Consider the following 22,147-nt stretch of genomic DNA (forward strand, 5'->3'; position numbering starts at 1 on the left):
TTCCATTTGAGACTATTTTTAACTAAGAAACTTTTTTTTGTGTTGTTAAAGGTTTATTTATTATATATACAGTATTCTGTCTGCATGTGTGCCTGCAGGCCAGAAGAGGGCACCAGATCTCAGTACAGATGGTTGTGAGCCACCATGTGGTTGCTGGGACTGAACTCAGGACCTCTGGAAGAGCAGTCGGTGCTCTTAACCACTGAGCCATCTTGCCAGCCCTTAACTAAGAAACTTTTATGCTACCCTGATACATAGTGTTCTGTGACAGGAATACAAATCAAAGATTTACTGACAATTAATCTTTGACTTTTATTTTAAACCGTTCTTTGGTATACATGCATCTTCAGTACTTATTCAAGATAAAAATCAAAATTTGACACTGACAAGAGGGTTGTACTTTTTTATTTTTTTATTTTTATTTTTCGGTTTTTCGAGACAGGGTTTTTCTGTGTAGCTTTGCGCCTTTCCTGGAACTCACTTTGTAGACCAGGCTGGCCTCGAACTCACAGAGATCCGCCTGCTTCTGCCTCCCAAGTGCTGGGATTACAGGCGTGCACCACCACCGCCTGGAGTACTTGTTTATTTTTACACAAAGAATTAAATCCCAACTGAATATTTGATTCTGCAGGATGTAGAGCATTTTCACATTTTTTCACAGTAATGATCATTTTGATTTTATAATCATGAATGCTGAGAACTCCACTTTACATGAGGGGAAATGGCAGAAGTGTTTAGGACCAGTTCAGAAATTGTTGGAAATTCTGTAATAAACCCATCTAAATTTATTTAATATTTGTGTGTGTGTGTGTGTGTGTGTGTGAAACTCAAGTAAGCTCTTCAAAAAGAAAATTTTAAAACCAGACATTCTAACACAATACAACCCAAAGTTATAGGCATTCACTGCTTACCTGTTGAGGAATGATGACAGGGAACTGTTAGAAGTTGTCTTTTCTGTACCTGAGCCACTGTGCTTCCCTGGGACAGAACTGCGTGTGTGTTGGAAAAGCATTGTAGTTCATAGTCTCCAATGGTCGCCAATGGAAGCTGCTCTTTCCAGCAGCACTGTTGGCACGCACAGGGTGATGAACGCACAGTGCAAACTCCATGAGCTGTGTGTTCAGACCCACGGCTGAGGTAAAGCCACACAGTCCAGTGCGGGGAAGCACTGTCTCTACCTGATGGCTTTTGGATTAACTTTTGGTTTGATATTCAGAAAGCTTTTACTGCTGCCAAACTTTTTCATGACCTCCACACTCAGTTATGTGACCCTATATAGGGTCATAACACATCCTTTGAGAGACTTGGCTCTAAATAACCTGCGTCCCACCTCCTAGAGTGACCTCCAGGAACCAATTTACCAGGCTAACAAACGAGCTAGTGTCCATTACTTATAAACATAGCATTTAATAAAATAGTAAACATTTTCCTGTCTGGTTAGCATGGTTAGGCACTGCCCATTGCCCTTTCCACTGAGCCCTCTGTATACTGCAGAATTTTCCCTTCTAATCTTCATATCTCTTGCCTGTGTTAATCCGTAGCACACCTCAACCAGCATTTTCATAGACTGGGGCAACACCATATTGTGGATTGTGATTATAATCTCTGGTCATGCATTGATGACATTCTACTTTTTTTTTTCAACATGGTTTATGGTAAATGTTATTTTTAACATTTGAATGCAAGTCTTTTAAGTCTCAAAGCTCCCTTTTGATGTTGTGTGTATAATATTTTGTTAGTCTTGAGAGACAGATCTGCAGGGCCACAGGGAAAAGGATCTGAAAAGGGGTCCAGAAATGCAGTGGTGGCTGCTACATTCAGCAGCCAGGGTATAAATGCCCCTGCAGAACACCCTAAAAATAGGAACTGGATTGGACTGTCAGTCTGACTCCCTACCTGGTCCGCTAATACTCAAGTGTCTCTAAGACCACAAAAGCATCCCCAGCACTCTGCAGTGAAGAAGATGGCCCACCTTTCCAAAAGAATTAAGACAGGCAAAAGGTCTTCCCTTGCTACTTTGAGCTTTGCACTTTTCCTAGTAGTGTGTCATTTTAATAAATCAGTACCTGTACATATCACGTGGCAATCATTTGTCATTTACCATTCAAAAGCTGATAACTACATTATTCCAGTTATCACTATACAACAGATGCCAGTTGATAACTATGTTATTCCAGTTATCACTATACAACAGATGCGCTCCCACAAGGACACACTTAGATGGTTTTCTGAATGCTTCTAATTTAACATACTATTATAAGAAGTAATTACATTATAAAATTGCAATTCCCCAAAGGCCTTTGAGTCCAGGTGGCAATTATTCATCTTAGGTAGACCTTAGGCTCTGCAATTTTCACCAGGATTAATTATATTAATTGTTTGTTGGCTCATCACATTTTTCTGGCATATCTTCTTAGAAACTAATGGAACTTCCTCCGGAAGCAATGTTAGACTGGTATTTAAAATACCATATCAGTCTCAGGGAGCCCTCAGTGGAAACAGGAATGGGGTAGTTTTCCTTCTGCAGTTTCTTTGTTTCTTTCTTCCTAGTCCACACCAGCTAAGGGGCATACAGGAATCATGACCACAAGCTCTGGGACTGGAAAGTCAGTTTGTTGGGTTTTTTTTTTTTATTGTTGTTGTTGTTTGTTTTTTTGTATTTTTTTTAAACTAGCATCTTTGTGACTTTTATATTTATCTGCTTAGAGACCCATTTAGCCTCTACAAGATGAGGGGAAAGGCGTTAGATGTAGATGCCTTTATCTTTATTCATGGTATCTGTACACACTCACCTGCATTTCAACATGCATAAAAGGGAGAAAACAATAGTTATCTGATGTTAATTAATGGAATTGCAGTGAGATTAAATCAGATAAGGAGTTTGAGTAATGTGCCTTTCATCTGGAAGACGCTCTGTGTGTAGACAGAAAGTTATTAGCTAACCTCAAATGCTTCAACAGTTCTTATTAAATCACCCCCCATCCTCCTCTTAACTAACAAAAAACAACAGGCTTTTCTTTACTTAACAACAATCTCACTTTCAAAAGGAAAATTGCCTCCTTCTCTGTACCATTACAATTATCCCCTATTCATCTCTCTTTGTGTAGCCAAAGAAGGACGTGGTCATGAAAACCAACGAAGAGAAATCAGGGTGTTGCCTTTACTTGGCAACAGTTGATAATGAGATTTCAAATATGAATAATGTTGTTGAATAGAGTAAATTAGAAGATCAAACTAACAAATGATCCAGAAAAACAGGAAGTTGAGTGAAGCTCATGAAGGTAGCAGCTTAAAGAAGGCAGGCAAGGTGTTATGATGCACTAGAAAATTGGAAGGTGTTACAGGACTAATTCTCAGCAATAGCTTAACTGAGACGGAATGACAGCACAAAAGCCCCATTCGGGACACTGCTTAAGAATGTTCAAAAGATGCGATTAATGTGGTCAAAGGCATGGGTGGGAGACCAGAGCAGGAGTGACGCTGATTGCACAAACACCTTTCCTGGGTGGTGGTTCTGGTTTCTCAGGGGTGCCTTGAAAGTCAGGCACACCATCATTATTTACCTTTGTGGAACTGAAGTTCAGGCACAGTTGGATGACTTACTCAAGTCACACAGCTTGTGAGGACAGTGGCTAGGATGTGAATGTAGACCTTTCAGTTCTAAGTCCACCCCAATAAGCTGTTAAGGGGTGTCCATTGTGGTTGTTTTGTTGAAAACAGCTTTGATTATTGTTGTGGGATGTTTTGATCACATTCTGACAACGAAGCTTGTTTTGAGTTAGAGTTTGGAGCTAGCCACTAGTTGACCAAAATTAACCATAGAGGTTTTGGAGGACTGAAGACAGATAGGAGACAGGAAGTAGCAAGGCAAGGCTGAGAGAGGATCTCGGCCCTTTTGGATAGTGGAGTGGAAGAGATCGGAGATCCCGGTTGACTTCTCCACTGCTTCTCTGATCATTCAGGTTCTTACCCCGATATCTGACTACCAATTTTTTATTAATAAAGAATAATTAGCTAAATTAATCAGAGTATGCCACTTCATAAATAACAGAAGACAGTTTTATTGTTTATTTACTTATATCTGAGTAATTTATATCTGAGTAATTTAGGGAAATGCTTAGAAGCTTTCACACCAGACATGATCTTTCAGGTTCTTCCAGTCTCTAAATGTGTCCTATATCAACAGATTTGGTTTCTGAGCAAAATATAGCCATAGAAATGGATTAACCATGGGGATACAGTTTAAGACACATGTCGTCATTCAGTTACTTTGTTATACAAAGATGGCTATGATATCACTAGGTGACATAGTCTTATTGGTCCCTCATTATGTGTGGTCCATCCTCGGCAGAAATATTGTTATATAGAACATGACTGCATAGATTCGAAAGAGACCTTAGGCAAGTACATCCAGAGAAAGACCAAGTAGGACTCAAGCCCCAAACCCTATCAGGTTTCCTTCCCTGGTGACTCAACTGCCACTTCTTCACTTCTGACTAAATAAGGTTTAGCACAAAGTAAACGAAAGATAATAGATTTGATTACTATGTTCAAAAAACACATGAACATTTAATAATCATGCAGGAAGCAAAAAAATTAAGACTATACACGCAAAACTATTCACATGGTGAACTACACAAGTTTTCAGTAAGCTTAATTCGTTTTTTTTTTAAGATTGATTTATTTATTATGTATAGTGTTCTGCCTGCATGTGTGCCAGCAGACCAGAAGAGGGCGCCAGATCTCAATAGAGGTGGTTATGAGCCACTATGTGGTTGCTGGGAATTGAACTCAGGACCTCTGGAAGAGCAGCCAGTGTTCTTAACCACTGAGCCGTCTCTCCAGCCCCACTTAATGCGATTTTTACATGTACCCAAGTGTAGTTACCATCAAGATCCAGAACATTTCTGGCAAGTGCAGGGATGTTTTCCATTCTAAACTAGTAAGAGGATGTCTGGGGACTTACTTGGGCAATTACTGTGTGCAATGCTTTTTAAATGTCAGGGGGTCCAGAAGGGGAGACATCTGAAGGGCAGGTCAAACACACACTGACTGTCACTTCCCCAGAGTTGCCACAGCTCTTTTCTGAGGCCCCTGTAGCTGCTGTCTCTCCAAGGAGCTGCTCTGGTCCTTGAGTCAGACTGTCCCCACCTCTCCAACTTCAGGACTGCCCTCCGCTGTCACAGTGACAGGCTGAGAGACAGGCTTCAATGTGTTGCCTTAAGCAGACTTGGGCTGAAACTCAAGACAGAACCAGGCCCACCCTTTGGATTGGTGATGGGTGTTGAATACTGGAAGACTTAGCGAAAACATTTTGCTACAGTGAGCAACAGTCACCTGAGAGGGAGCCAGGATCAGGGAGAAGGGAGCCAACAGACCTGGAGGAGGAAAGCTGATCTGGCACTAAGCTCCCATGTCCACCCACACCCGAAACAGGATACCTCCTCTCAGAGCTTACTTTGCACTGCTCAATAGAGTCTCTTAAGCAAACTGGTTTGAATGGGGTTTTCTGTCACTAGCAGTCCAGATGACCTCTGACTGAAAGAGCAAACTCTTTCCCTATGAGAAAACAGGGTGTCTTCTTCTTCTTCTTCTTCTTCTTCTTCTTCTTCTTCTTCTTCTTCTTCTTCTTCTCCTCCTCCTCCTCCTCCTCCTCCTCCTCCTCCTCCTCCTCCTCCTCCTCCTCCTCCTCCTCCTCCTCCTCCTCCTCCTCCTCCTCCTCCTCCTCCTCTTTTCTTCCTCTTTTTGTTCTCCTCCTTCTCCTGTTTCTTTTCTCCTCTTAAAAGAGAGTAGGCAAGTTGAGTGTGATGGCAAACACTTTTAATCCCAGCACTGGAGAGGCAGATGGATCTCAGTGAGTTCTAGGCCAGCCTGATCAGTTCCAGGCTGTGGGAGCCCACAGAGGTTTCCTAGTGAGATCTGAGTTTTCTTTACTCAACAGGGCTGCATAAGGGGATGGGTTGACCTCATGTGTGGTTACCAGGTGTTTGGAAAGGTCTGCACTTGGATGTGCAGTGTGCTTTGATCTAGCAAGGAGGAGGTCTTTTGCCCTGTCCCTTGGCATTCCTTTAAACAGCCCTGTGGTGAGTATTGTGTTCCCTGAAATATTGTGTGTTCCCCAAAATAAACTTATCTGGGGTCAGAGAGCAGGACGGCCACAATATTAAACACAAGAATAGGCAGTGGTAGCACACGCCTTTAATCCTAGCATTCCAGAGACAGAAATACCCGGATCTCTGAGTTCAGGGCCACTTTAGAAATAGCTAGGCATGGTGACACAGCCTTAATCCCAGAAACCCAGCTTTTAATCCCAGGGTGTGATGCAGAAAGTAGAAAGATATATAAGACATGAAAACCAGGCACCAGAGTTAGTTAAGCATTTAGTTAGTTAAGCATTTGGCTGGTTTAGCATTCAGGCTTTGGAGCAGCACAGTTCAGCTGAGAGCCATTGGGATGAGGATTCAGAAACTTGCAGTCTGAGGAACTGGCAAGGTGAGGAAGCTGTGGCTTGTTCTACTTCTCTGATCTTCCAGCGTTCACCCCAATAACTGGCCTCGGGTTTGATTTTATTAGTAAGTACTTTTAAGATTCCAACTACACAGCCCTTTAGAAGAGACAGTAGGGGCCGTGAATTTTGATCAGGTCCTCCCAAAGCTATCCTGTGTTTCGGTCTCATTTCCTCTATCTTTCCATCTACTAATTCCTTATGCCTCTCTCCTCCTCATAGGAAGCCTGTAAAAGGTAGGGGCGGCCCCACACCAGGCCAGCAGGAGCTGCATAGTAAGACCTTGTCTCAAAAGAGAGAGGTGGGAAGGAGGAGAGCAGAAACAGGAGGAGGAGAAAGGGGAAGAGGAGGGGGAGGAGGAGGAGGGGGCAGCAGCGAGAGCTGAAACTGAATTGTCGAAGAAGAAAAAGTTTGAAAGTTTTGCTCTTCAAAGACAAGAATTTAAAATAGTGTATTCGTGTGTTTTGCTCTGAGTATAAAAATCTTTCACCTCCACAAAACTCTGTAGTCAATTATGTGGCTATATGTGAGAAAGCTGAGAGAGAGAGACTGAGGGGGAGGGAGGAAGAGAGAAGGGTGGGGGAGGGGGAGGAAGGGGTACCAACTTCTAAGGGGCACTGGCAAGACACAGAATAAACAGAATAGGAGGAGGTGACCGTGACCATCCCCAGATTCAACACATTTAGCAAGAGGAGTGCCACCAGATACTTAGTTCTACAAACTCACCTCAGCTTCCCCATAAAGATGCAGGAAATACATCGGTGGAACAAAATCGATTTATTTACAGTTTGGTTAAACTCCCACTTTCCCTTTTTCGTGTCTCACTGTTATAGTTTTATAGAAAAGATGAAACTAAAGTCTAGAAACATGCATATTAATGGTGAAATATGCATTCATAATTACTTGGGCCTGGGATGCCTAGGGAAATTTAAAGACTTAATTGTTTCAGGGGGTTAGGCCTGGAGTTGGCCTTGGCAGTGCAAGCCTCTGGGAACACAAAGACTGCTGAGCAATGCCAGTGAGCCTGCAAGCAGTGAGGTGGGATTTGAGCATCTCCTTCAGAACTACGTGGGGAGGCAGTGTGGCTTGCACTATTCCTCAGCCTGTTTGACAATAACATTATTCTCTAGTACAGACCTTCCCAGCCAATCCTAACAAGAACTAAAAGAGGTCAAGCATGGTGATACATGCCTGGAATCCCAGTTACTTAGGAAGCTGAGGCAGGAAAATGGCTAGTTTGTGGTCTGCCTGGGCTACATTGTGAGTTCAAAGCCAGCTTAGGTAATGTAAAGGGAATCTGTCTGATGACAACATTTTGGGGGTTGATAAGGGTACATGTGATCAAGATATATTGTTTACATATATTAAACTGTCCAAAAGTAGATAAAAGATATTATATTTTGAAATATAAACATTTAATAGGGGGCAGCCTAGCAGCATAAAGCATTTGTGTAGCTTGTGTAAGGTCTTGTGTTCAAGTCTCAGTACAAACAAAAAATAGTAACACCCAAAGCCCCAAATCATCCTTCAAGGTATGGTGCATGGTGGATATGCATACTATAACCCCAATATAAAGGGAGGCTAAGACAAAAGGATGCTGTCTTCAAGGCCAGCCTAGGCTTCATAAATCCAGACTTAGTAAGTCCCTTTCTTAAAAGGGCAAAATATGTAAGTAAATATCTATATAAAGAAAAATAAAGAAATGTAATGATAAGGCAGCATTTTAAAAAAATGTCTTGAAATAAGGAATTTCAAAATCAACAAAAACTTCCGCTTTCCTGATGTGTGAGGCTGGCTTCCAGCTTCACCTGAGGGAAAGGTAGATGGTGCACCTGACAGTGTTGACTGCAGCGTCTGTGAATAATGCTAGGCCTCTGCCACCTTAAATCAGTAGCCGTTCTCCAAGATTGCCCATCAGCCCCAAATAAGACACTGACCACCAAATGTGAAAAATGTGTGCATTCTATACACGCAGGTATTCCCCCCAACTTGGAAGTTTCCATGTTCAGTTACTATTTGTTAAAGACCTACTGCATTTGTCTGTCTGTGAGACATGGACTATCACATAGGTAGTGTCGAGAACTTCAGAAATTTCATGAGGAAAACACACACACACACACACACACACAGCAGCTCTGGCTACTTCCAACGGCAGGAAAGTAACAGTATGTAGAACCTACAGAAAAGAGGAGTCAGATATCACAGTTTGGGTTTACTGGGAAACAGCCTCTGAGACGGAAATCAGTATTCAATCATGCATTGGAGAATCTCAGGAGGAGAACATGTATGAGCAGAGGAAAGAAAGTAAACCGACCAGAATAGCCATGTGAAAACCAGGCATGGCAGGGTTCCATAGGAAGCAAGGAAGAGATGTGGGCTTGTGGACCAATCACTGGATGCTGACTGCCCAGGCAAGGGTGTGAATCTGATGTGGCCAGCTGCAGCTCCGAGGACGCTTAGTTAACACCCTTCTCAGAAAGAGATGGAGTCATAAACCTCACTCTGAAGGCAGCTCTGAGTGGTGCAGTGAACCTCACCCACAGTACCTGATACTATTTCAGGTTTTGGAATCAGTTAATTTGCTGATACCCAATTATACTGGTTTCCCATTTTTCTTTGGTGGGGGTGGGGTGGAGGTGGGGTGGGGTGGGGATGGGGGGGTGAGGATGAAGTTGGAGTGAGTCTCCTTTGAGCAAGAATCCTCTTGGGATGCTGTCCACTTAGTAATTCACCAGTAAACGTTGCCACAATGGTGGCAACATTACAGCCAGACAGTAACCACTATTACCTTGTAGGACTAATAATGAGAGCACTAATGATGTAATTTTGGATTTGTAGTCACACAGAACAGTCAAATTTTATCAGAACGGCCCTAGTTCTTTGTGTGTTTCTAACTCACTGATATAATGGTGCATCCCATGGCTTGTGAAGGCTGCTGACACAAGCCATTTGCTATTAGAATTCCTCTAAATGAAGAAAATAATGTTAGCAAGCTTGTGGAGTCATGCAGAAAAAATAGTAACATTGTCTGTGAAGAGCCTCAGAATTCCAAAGGCAGATTTCAGTTGTGCTGGTTTTTTTTTTCTTCCCTATTATGGAAAGAAAAACAAAAACAAGATCTTCCTTTCATTCATTTGGTAGAATTTTTTTCAGTTTCTTACTGAAATGACTGTAGAATCTACAGATTTTGCAAGCATGTCTGGAACATGTTGCCAGTCAGATTGACAACAAGGGCCTCTGTGCATCATTGCTGAATGGACCAATGAACAGAATGGCCCCCATCACATTATAAAGACCAGATTCTCAGAAATGTGATCGATCTGTGTTACAGAAGCAAGTGACAATAATTCAGGAAAGACAGTGTGGGCACGCCCATCGAGCTGACTCTTAATCACCTAAAAATTAGGAACATCAAAGTCTCTCAATTAGAAAATTCCTCTTCTTTAGAAAAAGATGCTTTGCCATATTTCTGTCTCATTCCCTCTATGGAATTTGTAGGAGTTTGAAGGCAGCTCTATGCAAATTTAATCATAGCCTGCTCCTTTGATTATAGCATGCATGTGGCTTGCTTGTCCCGTGAGGAGAAGGAACTTCAACTTTGTGACAGGAAAGGCCTGGACGTGCCAGAGAATTATGTATTCTGTTATTTGTGAAAGTTTACAGCTGAGACTCGTGCTTAATGCTGAAAACCTCTAATCAGCACGAGATTGTTCATATTCGAAGCTGTTTTATAATAGCAGAGAGTAGGGTACCGGCACCTTCTATCTGCAAATTGAATAGAAACATACACTATAATTGAAAGGCCCCCTAGATGTCGTCAGATGAAGGACTTGAGTTTGTTGCAAGGAAAATGAAAAAGTGTCTTTGAAATGGACTCAGTCTCAGCACTGAAGAAAACCAACCAGGCAGAGGACAGAATTCAGAAGTAGAGCATTTGCTTAACATGGACAAAGCACTGGATTCCATCTCTGTCATGGCTAAATAAATTAATGAAATAAAATAAAAAAAATAAGGTCTGGAGAGATGGGTCAGTGTTTAAGAGTATAAACTGTTCTTGCCAAGGACCTGAGTTCAGTTCCCAGCACCTATGTCAGGTGGCTCATAACTGCCTATAGCTCCAGCTCCAGTGGGATCCAACATTCTCTTCTGGCCTCTATGGTGATATTTTATTTGTGCTGAAATGTGATTTTATTTGTATGTTAATAAATAAAAGTGCCTGGGGGTCAGAGCTAATAGCAAGCCATTTAGCAGAAGTCTGGCAGTGGTAGCACACACCCTTAATCCCAATCACATGACAGGCAGATCTCTCTGTTTATTCAAGGACACAGCCAGCATGGAGATACACGCCTTTAATCTCAATACCAACCACAGAGATCTGGAGGTCTGTATAGACAGGCAGTGACAAGGAGGTCATGTGATTGGGTTTACAACCAATGGGAAGGCAGAACAGAAAGTCAATAAAAAGACAGACACAAAGGAAGTAGGTCTCTTTCTGAGGGGAAGGATGGCAGTGGCATCGGGTGGTAAGAAGGTGGTCTCAGCTTTTGGATATTGCTCTCTGACCTCTGGGGCTTTTAACTCTGCATTTGGCTCTGTGTTTCTTATTTAAGAAAACTGTTCAGGATTACATCTACAGGCCTCTGTGAGCACTGCACTTATGTGCACCACCCCTTCTACCATATACATATCATTAAAAACAAAGACAAATCTTTAAAAAAAAATTTAAAAAAGTAAATATTGCCCATATAGGCTGCCGGTGCTCCACAAAAGAGCCACAGACTGTCTACAAACATTTGAACACCAGGTATGAGAAGCCCTCTTCTCAGTTAGTCAGGGCTGTCCAAGAGACTCCAAAACCACTAAAGGGTATTGATATAGCTCTTGATTGTCTTGGAAGGTAAGTCCCTATTGCTAAAGATACCATGCACTTCAGACATGGGACCCAGGATCTGATCTGAAAGTCTGCTAAAGGACTACCTTTCGTGGTACCAGAAGGTGCCATGCAATCTGTGAAAGGAGGGAAGTAACCAATAGTTCCACCCAGCAACGGTGCCTATGAACCCAACATGGCCAGCATTTACAATGGCTGTCACGGTGCAACAGTGGCTGGTACAAATTCATTGGTGGCAACCAGCAGATCAGAATTGACTTAAAGCCCACAAAAGGCAAACCAGGCATGATACTGGAAACCGACTGCAGGGCCAGTGAAACAATGAATTGTGGAGGAGAACTGGCAACTGCTACTTTACTAAGCCAGCACAATCCCTAACGACACTCTAAATATTTATCCTTGTACCCACAAACAAATGCAGTCCTCACTTCTCATCAAGGAAACTTCTCTTAGCAACAGAAAATTCACCAATGCAACTGTGGAGTTGTGGAGCCCAACTGATACATCTACAACACAACACTCCTTCAGCTAAGACTTGGGGAATGTTGAAAAAAAGAGTGCAGAAAGGTTATGAGAGCCAGAGGATCAGGGAGTTTGCTGTGAGCTTGTGTCTCCTGGAAATGTCAGAGAAGCTATACCCATGAAGTCCCACCAAAATGGCTGCCTAAACATGCCCTGAACAAGGACAACACCAACAGACATGCTATGAAGAAGAAGGAAAACTCATGAGGACTAGGTTTGTCTAGAGTTGCCTAGACAAAGAGATATGGACAACTAAGAAATGTTAAGAGTGGGAGAAACAGTCTTCCCCAGGGAAGACCAATTCACTATCCAGTACCAAATGGTCAGCCCTGAAGTCATAGACATGCAAATAACATTGTGCCAACTGAGCAGGTTGTATTTATATATTTAGGGATGTACACATTTATACACACATATATATTAAAGAACATATAACACACATATTAAAGAAAATGAGGTCATGAATTTGACAGTGGGGGAACAGTGTTCCCTGGGAGGGGCAAAAGGAGAAGGAGGAAGGAGGAAATAACGTAATTATATTCTCAAAAAAATTAAAAATATATAAATAAAAATGAAATAATATAGTTGTAAAATAATAGAAGAAAATTATTCAGTTACTAGAAACCTTTCTGACCCCAAGGAACCATGAGGGGAGATATCAACACAAAGTAACTCTAAACAACTTACATTCTTCAAACTAATTAATAATATCTAATAAAAATGATTTTTAGCTATCATATTAATATTATAATATTGCATATTATATAATAATGTGATTATGTATTACATTATAAAATTGTATAATTTTAAGTTTTAATTTTTAAAAGCTATTTTATGTGATTTGCCTGCATGTATGTCTGTGCACCACTTACATGCAGTGCCTGTGGAAGCCCAAGAAGGGTGTCAGATTCCCTGAAACTGAAGTTACAGATGGCTGTGAGCCAACATGTGGGTGCTGGGAATAGAACGCAGGTCCTCTGGAAGAGCAGTCAGTGCTCTTAACCACTGAGCCATCTCTGCTGTCCCCAAATTATGACATTTGTAATTATGCTAAGCCACAGAAGAGTGGAAGAATGCATCTCTTTATCCTGTAATACTTACCCAAATCTAAATCACACGGTAATTTTTTTTTTTTTTTTTTTAATGAGCGATAGTAAAGGGTAGTGAAGTCTTGCTTTCAGAAGCATGCCTGAGAAGTTTAAGGACGTCTCACTAGGTTTTCCGTTGTTTATAACTTTACCAGTCAGTCTTTGGTGGGGCAGAGGAAGACTCATTGCATCATTTATTTTGAGTATTTCTTTTAAGCACAGCTAAAACAATGGGAGAACTCTGAAGATGACTACAAGTCATCATCCCATTTGGGTACAAGTCTCGTACTGCTTCTGTCTGAGGTTGCCAGTGGTTATTTTCCCCCATGGGCTCCATCCAGCATCTCTAATTCTATAGGCAGCAAGAGAACACCTTCCTGAGACACAAGCATTGGAGCCTCACCTGAAGCAGTGGGGTGAGCTGACTCCGTGATGTCTATGACAGTGAGACTCGTTTTCATTAATACACACACACACACACACACACACACACACACACACACACACTTCATTATTCTGATGCTGCTTGGGTCTATGGTTTCTTACATCTAGGCTTTACTTTCTCTGAATTTCTGTCCCACTTGGTTAGTTGAAATATGAAGTAAACAAAGAAATCTTGAAATACTTTGATGAGTCTAAGATTTGAAAGGCAAAGAGTATTTTTATTTTCATTATACGACTGAAGTCATTTGTATGTTCATTTGGTCACTGGATAAAAAAAAAATATACCTTGTAAGGACATCTATAGCAACTTGATAAGACCCTGGGGGACACGATGGTAAGGAGCAGGTCTTTGAGCTGATAGGGGCAGAGAACCCTCTTGCTGTCTCAAACCTTTGCCTTTGCTGTTTACCCCATATATACACACCAAGGAGATGGACAGCCCAGAACTATTTGTTTCCTTAGGTCCCATTAAACATCACTTTCATATCATCTTAAGATAAGGGCCAGAACTTATTTCTGAATATTTAAAAGCATTTTAAAGAAATCATCTGGTTGTGCTGTTTTTAGGAGACTATGGAACTTTTAGGAGGTGTAGCCTAGTTGGGGGAAGTAGGTCACTGCAGAGACCTTAAAGGTCTTAAACTCTTGCTTGAGCCTTATTGCCTGGCTGCCATGAGATAGCAGCCTCTGCCACAGCCCACTGCCATCTCACATTGCCTCACTGCAGGCCCCAGACTTGGAGAAAAATAACACTGCTGGGTCAGGCCCAACCCTGACAGCCTCAGGGTAACTTAATCAGGTCTGCCAAGGCCCTATCTCCCAAACCTGAGATACAAAGAGTTGGAATATTAACAAATGATCCGGGGGAGGGGAGAGAGGCAGGAATCCAAGACAGTAAACCAGACTCCATTTCCACACATATGGAATTGGCTGAAAGTAGAACTGATTCTCAGTGTCTTCCAAGTCCTCGGGGCCTTCCACTTTTCCCACTTCTGTCCTGCCCTGCCAGGAAGCCATTTTGGGGTTCTTCCTTAGTATCATAGCACAGACACCTGGGCCACTAGAAAATACACAGAAGTTGGCATCCAGGATGCCATGCAAACTATCTGGGACACCTAGATGGAGTGGCACTCTCTGCAGCTTTGACTGAAGTCCAGTCAAGCTCATCTATCTAGTCACCAGGCCTCTGTTAATCATGACGTGAGACTAAGATCACTACCACAATTTGAGCCAAATTTGAAGCAAGCTTGATGTTTTTATTGGAATGTACCCAAGAGCTGGCTGAATCCATGTCTTGCCCCCCCACTTTTTTTTCTTGTTGTTTTTGCTTGTTTGTTTTTTGTTTTTGTTTGTTTGTTTTTTTTTTGATTTTTTGTTTTTTGTTTTGTTTTGTTTTGTTTTTTTTGAGACAGGGTTTATCTGTGTAGCTTTGTGCCTTTCCTGGATCTCACTCTGTAGACCAGGTTGGCCTCAAACTCACAAAGATCCACCTGCCTCTGCCTCCCAGTGCTGGGATTAAAGGCGTGCGCCACCACCGCCGGGCTCTTGGGCCCCTTTTAAGAAGTAAAATCACTAGTAGTAGGAAAAATTCTCAAAAAACATCATGTGGTCACCATGTGATTGGGGAGGGTCAGGAAAGGTCAGGGAGGGTCAGGGAGGGTAAAGGAATTCTCAAAAACATGTCAAAGTCACCGACTGGGGAAAGTCAGGTTCCAGGAAACAGAGAGCAACTCAGCGCTTAGAGTAAACAGAAACTTGTTTTTAACAATACAGCATGATGGATCCCTCCTTCAAAATGGCGTCAGGCAGGTTCCTTGCCTCCAGTCAGGCTGTATGGGCTTCTTTCCCAGAGACCTTCTTGAGCACAGCTGCTTAGTCAACTGCCTGCAGCCTCTTGTGCGGAATTCAGTGTAGAGCCAGCTGTCTGCTGTATCCCCCACTAGTACTACTTACTGTTATTGTAGATGTGACAAAATCCCTGCCAAAGGCAACTTAAGGAGTGAAGGACTTACCTTCTCCTGTCTTCAGTTAGGCACCCTCCTACCTTCCGGGCAGGCCTTTCTGTAGACATACTCAGAAGCAGGGTTCCATGGTGATTCCAAACCAGTCAGGTCAACAAGGGAGATTAGAAACCCTCACACCACCCTTGATTCTTACACCCTGCCCTTTCCCACTCCCCATTCAGCTGAAAATGTCATTGACTTCTGACAATGCTCCCTCCATGGCCATTCTCATGTCCCAACAAATCTGGATACCAATTCCACCCCCAGAGCATCCATTCCCTTACAAACCCTTACAATCCCTCACACTTCCTGATGTGTTCATTGGGAAACTTGAAGGAGACAATGTCTCTAGTTTTGATACTACCTTCTTTAGCACTTAATGTCCTGTATAGTTAAGCAGCCAGATTCTACAGTCAGCGCCTGAGGGTAAATTCTTTTCTATGGCTTTCGAGTAAATATCTTAAATCTCAGTTTACCAATATTATATAAAAAAAATATAGTTTTTCTCTTGTAGGTGTGAATGTGTTAAATCACTAACACACATAAAAGGATTTTCATTTTGCCTAACATTTTCCTGAATTCTAACTTGTTTCAGATTTTTTCTTCTTCTTCTTCTTCAGTATTTTCTCCATTCTCAAATAGTTCCACAAGTGGCATACTTTCTGGTCTATATGTAATGGGTAGAGAAACAGTCAAGTTTATACCCCAGGATCTCCTGATTATCAGGCCTCCCTGGAGAGATTATGGCCAGTCTGATCCCACATGCTGTGTTCCTAACCACCATGCTCAGAAAATGATATTTATTAGTCACGACCAATTAGTCAGCAGATTTTATATAGATGTTAAATGTATTTCAGTAGGCGGAGTGAGAACAAAAATGTATAAGAAGTGATGTTTTTCTTCAAGACTTTAGAGATAGGGTCTCAGTATACTGCTCAGGCCAGCCTCAGAGTTTTGAACTAAACTGGTCCTATATCAGCCTCCTGAACAGCCAGGATGCCTCATCCAGCCTTTTAGAGATCTTGTAACTTCGTTGGGAAAATTAGATGTACATATATGAGAAAGACATAAAATAACAAATCGCCAACTGCAAATCAACAGTGGGAATGAAATACATTCTCAATTCCAAAGACCAAGAGGGACAGCTCATAGTGAGCAGTCGTCAATGAAGGAAGGCTTCATATAGGTGGGCATCATTCCTGTGCCGTAGGAGCTGTTCAGGTTTGAGTAGAAAATGTCCCCATAGCTTTGCATGTTAAAGCAGATGTCCCCAGATGGTAGTGCCATTTGGGGAGGTAAAACTTTATTGTGGGTGGGGTCTAGCTGAAGGAAGTAAGTCACTGGTAGAAGGTCCTTATGTCCCTGGCTGTTTCCTGTTTCTCTCTCTTCTCTTAATGTCCACCTTGAGTTGGCAGTTACCTTGTCCTTTTCTTCTACCAGTATGATGCTACTCCAGACTTGAGACCAAGTGACCTTGGACTGAAATTTTGAAATCATGAGTCAATATCAATATTAGGGTGTTCTCACAGCCACACAAAAGAAACTAACATGGAAGATTTGTAAATGTTTCATGGTTGAAATATTAAGCATACATTGAAGGAATGTCAGAAATCTAGTATGAATAAGAAAACTACTCAATAGGAAGAAGTAACAAAATGGTTCATATTAGTAATTTAAAATGACCCCAAACATACGTATTGGCAGATGCCTTTAAAGCAAAACTGCTTTTGCAAAGCTCCATAATGCCTTTAACTTTAGGGAACATTTGAAAGCAGTAATATTTTAATGGTGTGGAGCCCTGGCCGAGCCAGGCCACATCAAGCTGCCCAAGGACTAACAGGAATCTTGACACACAGGCCAAAATTCTGTTCTAAACAGCTTAAAGAATAAGTCCCTGGGGAGAATAAAAATGCACTACTGTTTCTCAATGTGTTTTGCATAATTATAACCTGAAAGTGTCTAAAAATGACAAGCCGCATATTACTAAAACAACCAAAGGCGTGGTTGCAATTAATTTTACATTAACCCAATGACTAAGCAAGTCCAAAGGTTTCAAAACAAGCCAAGGGAAGGGAAGCCAGCCATCATGGCTGAATATAAGGCAAAACTAAATGGTTCTTGACCTTAAACAATCTACCAAATTTTTTAAGACAATAAAAAGCATCTTTACTAGGTGACTGCACAGCATGCTGGGAATTGGATTTCATTCAACAAATGCTTTTTCAGAAGTTTACCTAAACAGTGGGATAGCACATCTGTGCCAGTTCTTGTTGGATCCTAGCACATCAGCTCCTACCTCCAAGGCCGTTGACGAACATTCCTTGTATTCTGTGTGATTAGGACATTGAGATCAGACCAGCACACAGCTGGAAGGAAGATCCCTGCCTTGGGACTAATAACAGTAAAGCTCCTGCTTTGGGTCCCAAGTCACATCCCTCTCTATGGAGCTGCGAATCCACAGACATTCCTTTTGACTGCCCCATCTGGAATTCAGGAATCTTCATATCATCTTCAAATATTCTGAAGTCATTTGGGGGGGTTTCTTCAGCCTTTGTCTCCATATCTGACCTTTGGAGAAGATGGTGTCACTGGTGTGAAATCTCTAGCATCAGGTAACCAAAGATTGTCTGGCTGTGTGAAGTGGACAGAGTTCAGGGGGTCAGGCTCAAGCATCCAGATGAGGCTAGGTGACTAGAAAGTATGAGTGCCAGTGTACAGCTTTTATCAGATGGCTTTATGTACAAATTATAAATATTGAGACAATACTTACAAGTATTCAGGGATTATAACTACTTGATATAAAGTATGTTGGTTCCTTTTATCTTCTTTTCCTGGGAACTATCAGTATTTGTAGCAGATCTAGCTACAGAATTTGAATGAAAACAAAAGGACAGGGAAGCAGAAACACTCAGTTTACGTTCTCTTAACCCAGGGTGGAACTTTCTATGCTCTATGTATGCATGCGCATGGCTTCTGCTCTTCCTCTTCTTTGGTTTAGCTTCTTTGTGACAACCTCATTTCTTCCCTGCCTTCACTGGAAGACCCACCAATGTCCACCTTTAGCACTCTGCATATATATTACAATTGTGTAGCTTGGTTCTCCTGACAGTGGGAGCAGAGGCTGTCTCTGACTCTTTTCCTGGCTTTTGGGACCCTACTGCTGGTACTGAGTCACCATGCCCAGCCTTGTACATGGGGAGGTAATTAGTCTTACTGCAACTTGGTATGCCATGTTTTGTTGATATCCATAGGAGACCTGCCCTTTCTTGAACAGAAACAGAGGAAGAGTGGATGGAGGGCAGGGCAGGGGAAGAGGTTGGGGAGGGACTGGAAGGAGAGGAGGGAGGGGCAACTGTGGTCAGGATGTAAACTAAATTAATTAATTAATTAAAAAAGAGAGAGAGGGCTGGAGAGATGGCAAAGAGGTTAAGAGCACCGACTGCTCTTCCAGAAGTCCTGAGTTCAATTCCCAGCACCCACATGGTGGCTCACAACCATCTGTAATGAGATCTGGCACCCTCTTCTGTATACATAATAAATAAATAAATCTTTTAAAAATTTTAAAAAAAAAAGAGAGAGAGATTCAGTCATTGGTCAGTCCACAAGGCTGGATGTCTCAACTGATGTTCAGTATATGCTGGAATTCCCAAAGAAGTAGGCTCTAATGCCTTGCAATCAAGGAGAAAACAAATAAGCAGAGAGCAAAAGTTTCTTCCTTCCATGTCCTTATACAGGTGTCCAGCAGAAGGCATGGCCCACGTTAGAGGTGTGTCTTCTTGACTCAAGATCTGAGTTAAAGAAGAGAAGACTTATTTTAGCTTCTATGTTCATGTGTCGATCCTAGCTGGTGGACAGATGTGACACAGCAGAGCACTGCATACCATGGTGGCTGGGAAGCTGAGGAAGAACAATTGAGAAGTCCAGGCTACATAACATCCTCAAGAACATACCCACAGTTAGCTCCATCCTTCAAGTAGGCCCCATCTCCTAGCTTTCATTCCAGCCTATAATGACCTCATGTTCTGATTCCATCAAGGATCAGAGTCCTCATGACAGAATTGTCACTGGAAACACATTCCAGACTCTCCCAGATGTGTGCTTCACTAATCCCCTAGACATTTATTTGTTCAATCATCTTGACAATCAGAAGTAGCCACCATAGTCCCCTGCTTACAGACAGGACAGCTGCAAGACCAACTGTTTCTTATTTTCAAAGTAACTTACATGTATCCAGCTTTATTATTACTTAAAGATTTATTTATATTTATTTTATGTGCACGAGTGTTTTGCCTGTCTGTATGTCTATGCATAATGTATATGGGTGCCCCTGGAGGCTAGAAGTGGGCATCCGATCCCCTGTAACCAGAGTTACAGACAGTTATTAGCCACATGTGGGTATTGGGGACCAAATTCAGGTCCTGTGAAAGAACAGTAAGAGCTCTCAGCTACAGAGTCACTTCTCCAACCCCAACTTAATTCTTTTGAAAAGCTAATTTCCTTCTTTGAGTAGACAATGGGTCCTGTGAAGTAGGCAAGAGATTCTATTGTGTGCTTGACACACTGAGACCCTGCTAAAGAGGGTGATTAAAACCAGTAATCGGGGAAGGATAAAAATCAAAGATGGCTCTCCTGAGTCCCATCTGATCTATGAACTCCACCAAGATGAATGTCTGTAGCTATAATCAAGTCATTGTTTACTTGTTGCCTATCTGCAGAACAATCTTTAAATGTAAAGACAACACCAGGAACAAACAATAAAACCCTAATGATTCAAATTAAACCAAAGAAAACTTCAGTTGAGTGTAGTACTTAAAAAGGACATTGCTTTTGGCTTAGGTTTTCTGAGTAACTGTCTCATCTTCACCCTAGTATTGTTCATGCTTGAACAAAACCCTGACCATGGCTCTTGACAGCTAACTGCCTGTGGCTGCCTGTTCTCCCTCCATTGGCAAGTGTTCCTTGAATAATTTATGATTCATGGGTAAACTTTATTTTCTTCCCTTCCTATTTCCAATACCCCAAGAATATTATGGTAAATACACTAAAAATTCAAGTCTATGAAAGAGGATGTTAAATCTTATGAGGAAAAGTAATTGAAAATTGTGTCCTCTGCTGGAATAGTGGCGTCATGACAAGGGTGATGACAAAAATTCAGAAGGACTGTGTGGGTCTAATTAAGGATCATTGAAAACCCACTTGCAAGACCTTATTACTTTCAGTTCTGTGAAATAGGTCTTATTACCTACTTAAAGTTACCTCAATCACATACTTGCTCTCATAAATTATTCTGTGAGGGTACTATGAAAGCAGGTAAAAAGTTTGCCTCAGGGCTGGAGATTTAGCTCAGTGGGTAGAGCGCTCGCCTAGCAAGCGCGAGGCCCTGGGTTTGATCCTCAGCTCAAAAAAAAGTTTGTCTCTTAAAAATTTGAAATAAAAGCTTATAAAAATAATATATACATTATATATGTATATAGTATATGTGTATACAGTATATAATATATGTATATTGTATATATTATGCGCAAATTATCTCCCTACCCTGCTATCTATAACTGAGAAACTCTTATTCACCTCTCAGACCTCAGATGAAATCCCTCTTTAAGCACTTAGGCATACTCTTAAAGAGGGTTGCTCACTTTCCTGGGCTTCACAAAGTAAACTTTGTGTGATCATGCTGTGTTGAACTAATCTACTAATCTTTTGCCCCCAAATAATTTCAGAGACATTAAGTGAGGTGTGAAACAACATGTATAATATTCTCTTAAAATCTGAACTGCATGTGATATTTTAGAAACTTGTAGTTTACCATGACTGGCATGTGACTCCAAGAGCATTGGCCATGCCCCTGGGCTGGGTTCCATTATATGGATGAAGAACCAGAACCTGTCACATACTACAACTATGCAGTTCCCTCATGCAGGAAAGAGAAAAGTAAGAAGCTCAGTCCTGTCTTTTGATTCTAATCAGTGTTTGCATTTCAGTTTAACCTTTAACCTTTCACAGGGTAGTAATAAGAGCATAGTCCTTTGCTTCTAAAACCTCACTCATTTATATGTGTATGTATGGTATTCAATAAGTACATACCAATGACATAGGTACAATCCTCAACACAAAATAAAAATGATTATACACTGTGACTAAGTATGATTCTGTCCATGAATATGCTGGTTGGTTTAATATCTGAAAATCAATCACGTAACACAGTAAGTCAATAAAACAGGGGGGGAAAGTACCTAATCATTTCAATGGATACAGAAAGACAGCTGGGGCATAGGGGGTTGGCACACACCTATAATCTCAACACTTGGGAGTGGAGGCAAGAGACTCAAGAGTCTAAGAGTAACCTCAACTGCAGAGTAAGTTGGAGGCCAGTCTAGTTACATGAAACCATCTCTCAAAATAAACAAGAAAAACAAAACAACAAAGGTTTTAAAAAGAAGAAAAAGAAAAAGCATCGAGAAAATTCAATACCATTTTATGATAAAAATATTCAACCAACTAGAACTACAGGGTACCTTTTAAGGCCTGATACAGCTTGCAAGTCACACATACTTAGGTGGTGAAAGACTGGACCGTTCCTTCTCAGAGCATAAGTACACTTACCACTGATAGTTAACTTCATACTTTAACATTTTTCTGGTCAGGGGGTTGTGCAAGAATTAGAAACATCTAGATTGGAAAGGTATACGTAAAA

Source organism: Onychomys torridus, chromosome 1 (assembly GCF_903995425.1).
Source record: "Onychomys torridus chromosome 1, mOncTor1.1, whole genome shotgun sequence".
Classification (NCBI taxonomy): Eukaryota; Metazoa; Chordata; class Mammalia; order Rodentia; family Cricetidae; genus Onychomys; species Onychomys torridus.